Consider the following 12,579-nt stretch of genomic DNA (forward strand, 5'->3'; position numbering starts at 1 on the left):
ACTCAAGTGAGGGAAAAAAAAGAGTACGACTTGAGGAGCGCTTTTTCTCTCAAAAGTTGAAGTATTTGAGGTGGCTGATATTCCAGTTGTTTGGTAGTAGCTTTTCTTCCATTGTCTCTAGTTGGAATGAACCCTTATTTGCTTTTGCTGTGATTTTGTACGGATCGTCTCCCGGGGATCTTTGCTCGCTAGAGTTTTGGCTTTTTGTACGTAGTCTCTGACTTTAAGCGGCCTGAACCTTGCTTTCTAATATTGTTTTGCTCGTTGTTTTTGGACGACCATTCTTATATAGGCCATATATTCGTTCGTCGACTTCGTCGAGATCCTGCCTCCTAATCTCGTCATTACTCGTGCCGCTCTTATGAGAGTACCTTAGGATAGGCTCTCTAACCTCGACTGCCATTACTTTCTCGGTCCCATAGACCAAAGAGTGTGGCGTCTCTCCTATGCTAGTTTTCGGAGTTGTTCGATAGGCCCGTAGTACTTCTGGTAGTATCTCCAACCATAGTCCCTTGGCATTTTTGAGCTTCTTCTTCGTGATGTTTAGTATTAATTTGTTGGAGGATACTGCTTTTATGTTACCCGCGGGGTGATATAGGGTCAAGAGTATCCTCTTGATATGCCATTTCTCAAAGAATTCAGCGATTTTCTTTCCGGTGAACTGGGTCCGTTGTCACAACTGATTTCTTTGGGAAGGCCGAACTGACATATAATGTTTCTCCATATAAAGGTGATTACCTCCTGTTCCTGTATTTGGGCGAATGATCCTACTTCCACCCACTTAGAAAATAGTCAGTTAAAATCAAAAGGAATCGTATATTACCTCGCCCTGCTGGGATGGGGGGCCACGATGTCCATTCCTCATTTGATGAATGGCCAAGGGGATGTGACCGAGTAGAGATGACCGCCTGCTTGGTGAATCATTGGGGCATACTTTTGACACAGTTCGCATGTCCTTACGAAGTCTGCTGACTCCTTTTTCATGGTGGGCCAGTAATATCCTACATGTATAAGGCATCTGACCAGTGCCCGGTTGCCAGAGTGAGCCCCGCAATGGCCTTCGTGGACTTCTTCAAGGACGCGATGAGTTTGATTCTAGCCTAAGCACTTCGCTAGAGGGCTGTTGTAAGTCCTCTTGTACAGGTCGCTGTGAATGATACTATATCTGGCCGCTTGCATTCTTAGTTTCTTGGCCTTTTTTTATCACCAGGGAGTGTGTCGTCCTGCAAGTATGTGATAATACGATTGTACTAGTTCCAAGTTAAGTTTATGGTTCTTACCTTGACTTGGTCTAATGATGAGTTGAGGAGATGGACCACGTTTTTTTCTCCGGTTGTGATGTTGTGGCTAGTTTGGCGAGGCCATCTACCTCGGTATTCTGTGCTCGTGGGATTTGGTCGAGCTGAAATTCATCGTACTCAGGTAATAGATTGCAGATTTTGGTCTGGTATTTTTGCAATCTTAGTTCTTTGATTTGAAAAGTCCCTGTGACTTGGTTAACTACGAGCTGGGAATCACAGCGCAACCGTCTCGCTTTGTATTTGAGTGCTAACCTTAAACTTGTAATTACGGCCTCGTACTCGACCTCATTGTTAGTCATATTCGGGCACCTTATTTGATTAGGTAGTGAACTTAAGAAAATAAGTGAAGATTTTTGAAACTTGTGGTTTAAAATGAGTCAAAGATTTTTGTGTAGTTGTAAATCATCTCATAATGCTAAATATTTTTCAAATATAAAAAGGGGATCATTCTTTTGAAAACTGACTTAAAAGAAAATAGGTTCACATAAATTGAAATGGATGGAGTAACAAATTAAAATTTAGAAAATATTTCATTAATGACCATCAAAGTCCTTTATAATAAAATAATAATAGTATAAAACAATATTAGAGAAAAAAATTCATAGAATGATTATTCTACTTATAGTGTTAATGAGTTTAAATAATATCTATAATAAGATAAAAATATTATTTATACTATATGTAAAATACCTAGGTTAAAAAATAAATATCATATTATACAATATAAAAAGGTAGTGCATAGATGGAGGATTGAATATGACAAAGGAAAAATAGACATTACATTGGATAAACGGGGAAGGGGGGAGGGATGACTATTGTTCAAAGTTGAGGAAGGACTTTGATTTTGAAGGTAAAGTTGGGGCGTACATAATTTTTACCCTTTTTATATATGGGAATTTGTTTTTACACATAAGAGATAAGATCTAAAAAAATATTTTATTAATTTTAATATTGTAAATAGTTATGAAGGCTCACCCCGCCCCCCCCCCCCCCTCTTTTTTTTTACTGCCACTTTTTTTTCTTTTCCTTTCTCTTTCTTATGGAGTTAGGGGTTATTTGGTTTGATGTATAACAAGAAATAACCATGGTATAAAGGAGTTGTAATAATTATACAATATTTGGTTTACTTTTTTATTCATGTATAGTTAATCATTTAATAAAATTATACATCAATTTTGGTATAACTTTATACCACTATCAACATGGAATAATTAATCCATGCATAAGTTATACATGGATAAAACATCAAAAGAACTAAATTCTTCCTTTTTCTTTTAAAGAAACCTATGATTGTCAGGTATCCAAGGTATAATTGTAAGCTCATTACTTTTTAGTTTAAATTTTAACGTTGTCTTGCAAGAAATAATCTCTGCATTACTAATTTATGCACTATAATCCATATATAACTTGTTTTCGAACCAAACGTTCCCAAGTGAAAAATAGTTTCTTACAAATTTTTTTTGAACTTTAACTTTAAATAATTTTCTTAGTTATAACTACATTGTTACGGCCTACTTGCATATATGTCCAAAAAAACGCGCGCGTCCGAAAAACTTTAGTTGGAATACAATTCAAACTAGTATTTCAACATAATTTTAATCCAAGCTCAAATTAAAGATATTGTTATCAATTGTAAAAAACAAATGTCGTTTACAAGTTGAAACGCCATTGTTCTGAAACCCACGAGCGCACTTAGGTATTCTTACAGCAAGACATTTCTTAAAATATAGCAGAGATAAAAGTTTGCAAGACATTTTTCTTATTATATTCCGCTCTAATTTTGAGCAAATATATGTTTCAGTCATTTTATATTTTGTATTTTCATCTTCTCTCCTTTTACAAGACGTAAGTGTGTGCTTATGGAAAGGTAAATGGAAGATGGTTGAGGATCTTTCGCGGATTTCAGATTAAATTACTCAGAAGTCAGAAAAGTAAATAAAATAAAAATGTTTTTTTCATCTTATTATATGTGATAAGGGTAATAAATAACCCAAAGTGTTAATTCCAAGACCATCAAAATGTGAAAGTTATAAATGATTGTACTAGTGTCTCTCCAAATGTGGGACATTTCTTTAATTTTTATGAAGTAATCTTTTCACTATACCAAAGGTTAAGATCATCAGTGTCCAAAAGGAAAATACTTTAGAATCTCAAAAATAATCGATGAACAAACATGCCAGTGCATTTAATAATCGATCCGTGTTTGCTGTAAATTTATTTAAGAATCGATCAGCTTATTAACTAATGACATTACAACAATCTATCTTGTCTCTTCGAACAAACCAAATGACACCTCACCTTTTTTTAAGCTCAAAGAGATCATTTAATTGTGCTAAATTTTGAGGTGCACAACTTTTATTTGCACAATTGTGATAACATATATTGTTACAAATTGTTGCTTTTTTGATGTGGTAATGAGCACCCCTGGAATCTACAAGCCAAAAGTTATACTGTAGTAAAAGGTTTATTGGCGAAAAAGGGGCTACTTACTCGAGATTTCCTTTCTGAAACTTTTACACTTTTTCATGATATGTCATGATCGCCTTTCATTCTAAAATCACTTTTCAAAAAAAGAAAAAAAGACAGAAAATTTCATTCGACAAGCTCAAAAAGATACAGATTCTATTAGTCATATATGACGTCTCATCTTTATTCTTCCCCCTTTTCAAATGGCAGCCCATTGATGAACTGCAAAAACTATAATATACGAGAACCATATAGGGCAAAAATATAATCCAAGTGAACTCCTGATTTATTAGATTCATAGCTAATACAAAAATATAACTCAAAATCAGCAAAGAACACTCTCCTCCTCTCTCCCTTCAACATAACCTGCTCATAGCAATTTGACAGTGTTTAGGTTGAATTCTGGAGCTTTGGAATGATCACACCATTCTAGTGTTGTGCGTATTCAGTTAAATTCCCAAAAGTTTGTATCGGAACGTCAAATTTGCAAACCATCTAAACCATTGGAACTGTACTTCAAGGGCTACAATTCTCCATCACAATCAAACGGCCACTTGATTTTGAGTTATATTTTTGTGAGGTTAAGAGTCATGTAGTAGAAAGAATCTGTAGCCATATACCTTGTTTTCCAACTCTTCTTGTTCCAAATTACCAATTCAGAAGTCAAACTCAACTAAACTATTTTCGAAAAGTCTAAAACATGTTCTTTGAATTCAAAGGTATATTCAAGCATGTTTACCACTCAAAAATTACTAGTTTTGCACACATGCATATAGACCCCTGAACCCTATTTCTGGAGCAACGATTAACTTGAGCTTTTCTATTATACCCATTCCAACTCCTTCTGATGCAAAAGATATACTGAGGCAAAATATAACCATGTTGATTCAAGGTGGCTGGTAGTAGCGCTTGCTGAAGATGTCTCAAATACATTAATCATGCGATTTGTAGTTTCTTTTGTATCAAGATCTGTTTAACAACATAGAACCTACAGAAGTAATAAGCAAAAGAGAATGTTTAAATATATATATAAAGTTTAGTTTGATCGAAGGTCACATTCCATAATACAATGAGACAGTCACGTTTGGCAGATCAATCAACTATCTCCATGAAGTTTAAAGCAAAAGGGAAAGAAACATGGAAATGTTATTTAATGTTAGATTCTTGAATAGTATTGCTATATAGCTAGACTTTCTTACACTACTTTAGTGAACTTTTACCTTACCTTTTAATCAGATATTTGTCATCTAGGAACCTGATAATCAAATTGATACTTGAAAAGCAGAACACAAACAAGAAATACAGACAAATGTAATTTTATAAGGTTTAATGCTTTTATTGCAAGAATGAATAAAAAATTCACAGTTGCAAAATCCTTATATCACAAAAGAACAACTCAACATAGCATCTAATAGTTTTGATTTCAAACTCACCTCTGCAAAAACTGAAACAGCTTTTGGAAGGTAATGAAAGCTGGAACCTAAAAGTTCTCTGCCTGACCTGCAAGTGAGAAAATTTGGTGAACATTAAAAAGACCAAAAATGTAATTTTATATGAGATCATCTATTAGAGAAACTTCATGTTAATGTTTAATTTGGCTAATTAAAACCTAGATAAGGTAACAAAACTAATACTTGAAACAGTAAAGTAAGTGAGGATAAAGCCTAAAGCAGACCAATCCAGTATCTTTCCACCAGTTAACCCAACTGTTCATTAACACGTTTGGCTTTGTCCAAGTCAGCTTTTATAGGCAGGGAATTCAACCAAGCTGGAAAACCTACCAACTTACTAGAACGTGTTTTTAGTACCATGAGTTGATCAAATTGTTAATTTTTTTGTTTCAAGAACACTAGAGTTTTCCTCCATAATTTGGCTGTGCAGAGAGCTGTGCAGGCTGCAGTTGAGGCTTCACTAGTTTGATTTATTGTTCCTCCTTGTATCTTTGCTGCAGTATTTTTTCCATTGTGGTACTTAAAATTACAAGGGAAACCGTGTAATCTGTAAGGAACGGGGATCATAATTAATATATCTCCTCTCACGGAGATTTAGGTCTTATTCTAAATCCATTAGGAGATGAATAATTGAGTTTCTGATCCTGTTCAGCTTTGTAGAGTACTTTATTCCACAAATGCATTCACAGGTACAAAACAAGGAGTTATATTAAGCTGTCCAAGCTCATTCTAGAACTTCTTCATCTTAGTGAAGTACTGCAAATTCCTGTGTCAAGCCGTCTTGTGCCTTTTGTTTTTGATAAACATTGGCCCATTTGTCTGAATAAATCTATCCTCCCTAACGATCCATGCTATGACAATATAAAAATGTTGTCCCAAATGTTTCTTCCTAGGGCATCTTGATCGAAGAGATGACCTTACCATTGCATAACGCCTAAGAATAAGAGAAGAAGATGATGGAGGCTTTACATAAGTGCATCTAGAGACCTACTTCTTTTTTGCATAAATACATGAATGTTTTCTTTTTCACATGTGATTGGGAAAATAAGAAAAGAAGGGTATCTAATAGTTAGCAGAACAACATTGAAGCAAGAGAAAAATGAAAGGGCTAAATACCTAGGTAAAATGGAACAACTCAGTCAAACCCCTCCAATTCAAGGTGGTTTTATAAAAAGAAAAAGAAAGTTAGGAAATTTGAAACATATATGCAACTAAGAACTAGTTTTAAGAAAGTGTAGCCATTACAAGCATAGGAAACTACTATATTATTACTCAAATTACGTCACCTATAGGAAAGTCCTCATTGGCTTAACTAAAACTCCTTTCAGTTAAACGGGTAAAGCAACTAAATAAACAAGAAAGGAATTATAAGAACCTCCGGTATACATGCATGGTCAAACCAAGCATCACATGACTATATTCGTAGACTTTGTCAATTGGTTCCGTAATGATTCATTGACTTATTGACCTTTAGACAGAGACGGATCTAGGATTTCTAGAACATGGGTGCACCACTAAAGAAAATAGGAGGAAAAAGTGTAAAGTGGGAATTGATTATTGTTTCTTTGAGTAAATAATTAAGTATTGAACCAAGTGAACCATTCAACCTTTATGGAGCATAGGTGCCATTATATAATATTGGATCAGTTCTATGAAATACATACATAAAATACCTAGTTTGACGGAAGGATCATGGGTTCACGTGCCCCATTATTGAGGGTATAGATATGCCCCTACCTTTAGATTTTAAAATCTATTAGATTAATATTGGAAGAAATTATGTGATCCAACACTATGACATGTCTCAAACTATTTGATGCATGCACTTAAGTACCCATCTAGAACAGAAATTTTGGAGTGCCTACTCAAGCATATATGAGCTGAAGGTATAAGAATGCACGAGCAAATAAAAGAACATAATTGGGCTGCGTTGATACTTTCACCGTGAAGCTAAGATATCTTACCAAGTCCAAAAACAGCATTATCATATGCATCCACATTCTCAGGTTCAAGAGCTTTTAAATGCATTGCCACTACATTGATCCTTGACAGAGGCTCTGATTCAGGTCATAAGATTAACTAAACACAAAAAAACATCACTTTTTGTCCCCTCTCCATGACGAAAGGGTCTCAATATCTCATTCAACACTATCATACTTCCAACAAACGGTTGAAATCAGAACCACCATATTCCGCGTAAAGCCCAAGTCCATAAAGAGCATTCTGAACATGACATCAACAGTTCTCCAATAAATCAAATAGCAAATGCAACTTACCAAAAACTGTTGCAAACACCAAGATGTACGAACATGTCTAACACCTGGGTCTTCGTCATTGCTTGCGACCAAAATTAAAGGAAGACAAACATCATAGTCCTAATTTTCATAGAGTAACTACCAAATACAGGAAGCCATTAAGGAAAAATCGACAAATATATACACATACTTTAGAGCACTCCTCCACAAGAGCATCAAAGATTTATATCTCTTATTAGTTGTATTCTCCTAGGCCTTCTTCCAGATAACAACTGGCCTGAATTATTGTTATTCTTATATCAGTGTGTCACTTCTAGTTCAAACAAGTTAAAAAAGTCAACCTTCTTATTATTTCGGCAATTAGCTAACGTCATAAGAGAAACAATAGTCCCTTGCTTAAAAAATTTGCGCTCTCTATTCCTAAATACACTGGATGATAACATCCTGGATCTCAATGTGAAGGTCACGGCCAAGAGCGTTGTGATCAGCTTCATTCAGTGTGCATCGAGTCCAAATGAAAAGGAGCGGTTTCAAGATCTATTGTCCGGTATGATAAATACGTTGACCGACGTGTTATGCAACAGTGATAGATTTGCAAATCTACAAAAAGAAAAAAAAAAGTTTCAACCTGCGTTGGGCTGCAAATCTCTCGTTGTTGCATAGTGCATCAGTCGACGTCTTCATACCACCGGGCAATAGATCTTGAAACCGCTCCTTTTCATTTGGGCTCGATGCACAATGAATGAAACGCACATTGAGATCATTGGTGTATCAGTTACTTTTCATCGATCCGTAGTTTGATTATATTAATTATAAAACTATCTATATATATATATATATATATATATATATATATATATATATATATATTAAAGCTAGAAAGTTACCATATATAATTGACATTATGGTTAAGCCAAGTGGCAAGCTAATAAATGTCAATAATATATGGTAACTTTATTCTATATTTGACTATTTTAGTTAAATACAAATATATATATTAATTAACAGATAATTTTGAATTTATAGATAAAGTTCTAAAATTCGAATTTAAATTAAAAATAAAATTTATCTTTTTTTTTATCATGTTATCATACTTAATTCGGTTAATGATCATATGCAACCATGTTAGGAACTTTTGTTATTTCTCTAATTATTTAAATATTACTTCGCATCTAGCCAAAAAAAAAACTACCCCATATACCTATAAAACTCTTTTACATTTAAAATCCTATAAGTATAGTTCTTTGAAACACTGCAGCTAGATTTGAATAAAACAAAATTCTTTTAAAATAAATATAATATATAGGATACACGTCTATGTTTATCTAAATAACAAAAAAGAGTTTACAAAACCAAATAAAAGTTTACTTACATATATAATAAAGTAAATATACATGCTGGAGAAAGAAACATAACAAAATCAGTCAATATTAAAAAAAAAAGTTGTTTCCTTTTTCTTCTTGAAGAATGTTTGTTTGAAGAGTCAATTTGCATAAATGGACATCAAACAAATAACAAAACTTTGGTTATACAATTGTTATCGTTAATTTCAATTTAGCACATTCAAGGAATTGAAGGGTATAAGTTGACCCCTTCATTTAATTGTAGTCAAGCCAATATTGTAAGGGTATAATATTTTTTTCGTTGAAGAATATTAATTTTAAATCATTAGATTATGTGAAAGATTTTTTTTTCAAACTCAACAAGAGAGAAATTGGTTTTTAATTGATAGTTTCTATAGCGACTTTTAAGTGTAACAAAGAGTATATAAAGAAAAAATTGGTATGACGTGAATTTTTTTTTTAAATGGAAACAAATTATTTTGAAAAAATTCTTAACTTTTTTTAATTCAAAGATAAGATATTTTTTATCATTAGTAGAGAGTTTTAAAATTATTATAATAGAAGTTATATCGTGGATAAAATCAAAAAACGAAATCTTATGGAATATTTACATAATATCCAGCCATATTTATTGTTTACTTTTTATAGCTAATATAAATAGATGGTATACCGACAACACACGATTATACACATACTATATATGGATAATATATAAATTACACATCATCCAATTTTTAAATTTAAGTGGTCGGGTGAGCACCTATTTAGGATGATTAGATAAAGCCAAAAGAAAAATATGAAATAATTTCACCAAAGAATAAAAATATAATTAAAGTTCATATGTAGACAATTTATTAAAACTCATCCGTTTATAGTGAAATAAATTAAATTTTTGTAACAAAAGAAATAGTGACATAAAAAATAAGATAAAAAGAAAATAAATATTGAAAAAAATGTTAGAAAGATCTAAAAACGAGAAATAAAAGATGACAACAAATTTCTTCTTATGTTGAGTATAAAAAAATTAAAAGTTAATCTCATCGATTTCAAATATCTTTTTTTTCAACTCAAATACATAAAAAATAAGATAAGGACATCTTAGAATTTTTTTTTTAATTTACATTATGTGTCATTTATAAAAAATCACTATTACTAACAAACTGATATGATATTCGAATTTGTTGGAATGCAATTGGAGTAGTTGCATTGAGGCTAAGCCAAATATGGTGTCGAAAAATAAACTACTTGACAATTTTAAGACAATATATGCAATATTTTATAATAATAATCAACTAAATTTAACATCTAATGATTCAAAGAACAAAATTTTTGTATATATAGGGTATTAAAAATTCAAATTCTGGGGCTAGAGATATCGATAAACTTAAAGTGGAGTCATGCTGAAATAAATTCGAGCAAAGAATCATTTAAATTTTTAGATAGCCGATTAAAGTGAATTTTAAATTACGGATAATATCTTCACTTGCATCATTATAAAGATAATCATTATTATAATATATATAACGTTTTAGAAATTGAAATTTCAAAATAGAAATATTTTTGAAAGATAAAATCATACCAAATAAGAGTTCAAGTTGTAGTATAAGAGTCATGTCGTAATCAAAGAATCGTTTATATCGTGTCAACCTTTGTGCTTTGCCATAAATATGAGTTATTATTTAACTTTGCGGTTGTTTTTAGGTTCCAAAGACTCCTATGAGAATAGTGCAAAAATAAAAGTATCACTACGAGAATTGAGAAAATGTTAGTTTTTTTTCATGTAGTGTTTCTTAATTAATATCTGACGATTATCTATAATTTTTTAGAAGGTTTAAATGTTAAGGTTATTTACATATAATTCAAATAACTCAGATATTTAACATGGTTAGTGTCAAATATCAAAATGGAGTAACAAAAATTCACTAGCTAAAGAATTTGCTTATGTTTTTAGATAGCCAACTAAAATGAGTTTTGAATTAAGAATAATATTTTCAATTACATTATTATAAAAATAATTATTATTAAAAAATAATGTTTTAGAAACTGAAATTTTAAGAAAGAAATATTTTTTAAGAGATATCAACAGTTCAAGTAGTAGTAAAAGAGTGAAGTCTTATCCCGAGTCATTCATTGTCTCAACATCTGATTGTTTTGCCATAAATATGAGTTGTTATTTTGCTTCCTGACTATTTTTAGGATCCAATGACACCGGTAAGAATGGTATCAAAGGAAAAAAATAGAAAAAATGGTTAATTTTGTTCACGTAGTTAATATTGAATGATTATTTATATTTACTGAGAAAGTATAAATTTTTAGATTATTTACATACAATCCAAATAACTTAAATATTTGACATGATTAGTGTCCGCGCATCCGCGCGGGTACTAATACTAGTTATTTCTGATTGTTGAAATAATAAGAAATTTGACTATTTGAACTTAAAGTGACAGCATTGGTACAATGTCAATCATTCAGGCCAGTTGTTACCTGGAAGAAGTAAGGCAGTCAGCTCATGGATTTTGATTCTTCAAGCGAGATCGATTAAGGAGTGCACATTTGATGCAAATGAACAACACAGTTTTCACCGAAATAAGAGCTCAGATATTAGCAAGCAAGTCAGGATCCTACTGCTTTATCATGTTACACAGTGACTTGGCCTCGAATCGTTTCTCAGTGAGATCTGAGATGAAGGTTTCAAATGGCTCCGAAACGATTGTGACGGCTAAATGAGGAGGAGAGAGACGGCTATAAAGTTGCTGAAAAACATTAAAATTATACACGCCTCCTCCAATATTACCTATATTATGGTTAAACTCCCTTTTCTTTTCAAAAATTATAAAGGTACCCCGGGCGAGACCAAGCACTCTCCTGCTAGTGCTAAAGGTTAAACTGGTGCAAATCTTAATGGACAATGTTAAGAATACTTAAGATTACAAACTTATGAAACATATGCTAAATTCGTATTTCGTAGACATGCATTAGGGATGTGAGTATTAAAGGAGAAGAAGTCTTTATGTGCAATCGTTAGAGAGTTAAGTGCTTAAAAACATTTAAATTCTTTTTAAAATTAGCACACCATCTTGGTGAATTATCAATGAATTCTCTGATTTTTTTTTTTTGGTAATTAGAGATTTTATATACCAGGGAAAAAGAAGTATTTACAACCAGTTCTAAAAACCCTCAAGGTAGGCAGGAATGCGCCACTCTACAATCTACCCTACTACAAAACTTCAAAATCTATAACAGTCATAACTACTACATTCATAACTAGCATAAACTAAGAATAGTAATTCATTCTTCTCAATTGACCTGCTATTCTTCTACTGCCTGCGCCTCGAACATGTACATTTTGAACACCTGTCTCACCGGAATAGCATCTTCTCTCCCTCTATCCTATAATATTTGTTGGTTCATTTCTTGTCAAACGTAGTATGCACATCCAACAAAACTCATTTTATAGATCTCTACCTTGGCGCATTTTTACCATTCATGAACTGGACTACCCATGCTTGCTCATTCAGCAACCCCATTGCCAGTCTATTCACACCCATATTATTATAAATGGGTTCTCAGCAAAAAGATCCATTTTGGGCATCCCATATTATTATAAACTAGTCTCTTCCATGATACCTTTTGAAACTCCCCTCTTAGCTTTATATACAACTTCCTGATAGAGAACTATTGTATCTCCATTAAATCATCAAAAGAAATGCCTACTTGCTCCAAATATTCTTTGGCTTTAAGGATTTTGTTTACCATCCAC

The 12,579-nt window shown here is 32.5% G+C and overlaps 1 long non-coding RNA gene across 3 annotated transcripts; it reads right to left on the minus strand.

Moving 5' to 3' along the window:
- Positions 1-4,032: 4,032 nt before the first annotated feature.
- LOC107775300 (uncharacterized) lies at positions 4,033-11,554 on the minus strand. Of its 3 annotated transcripts, none has more exons than XR_001645712.2 (4): positions 11,304-11,554; positions 7,183-7,750; positions 5,201-5,267; positions 4,033-4,755 (listed from the first exon to the last, which is right to left on the minus strand). It is a non-coding gene; the product is annotated as an uncharacterized LOC107775300 (long non-coding RNA). The 3 variants fall into 3 exon arrangements; XR_001645713.2 differs by having other exon boundaries at positions 7,183-7,555; positions 11,304-11,553; XR_001645711.2 differs by having other exon boundaries at positions 7,183-7,441; positions 11,304-11,548.
- Between the last annotated feature and the right edge of the window lie 1,025 nt (positions 11,555-12,579).

Source organism: Nicotiana tabacum, chromosome 8 (genome assembly GCF_000715075.1).
Source record: "Nicotiana tabacum cultivar K326 chromosome 8, ASM71507v2, whole genome shotgun sequence".
NCBI classification, from domain to species: Eukaryota; Viridiplantae; Streptophyta; class Magnoliopsida; order Solanales; family Solanaceae; genus Nicotiana; species Nicotiana tabacum.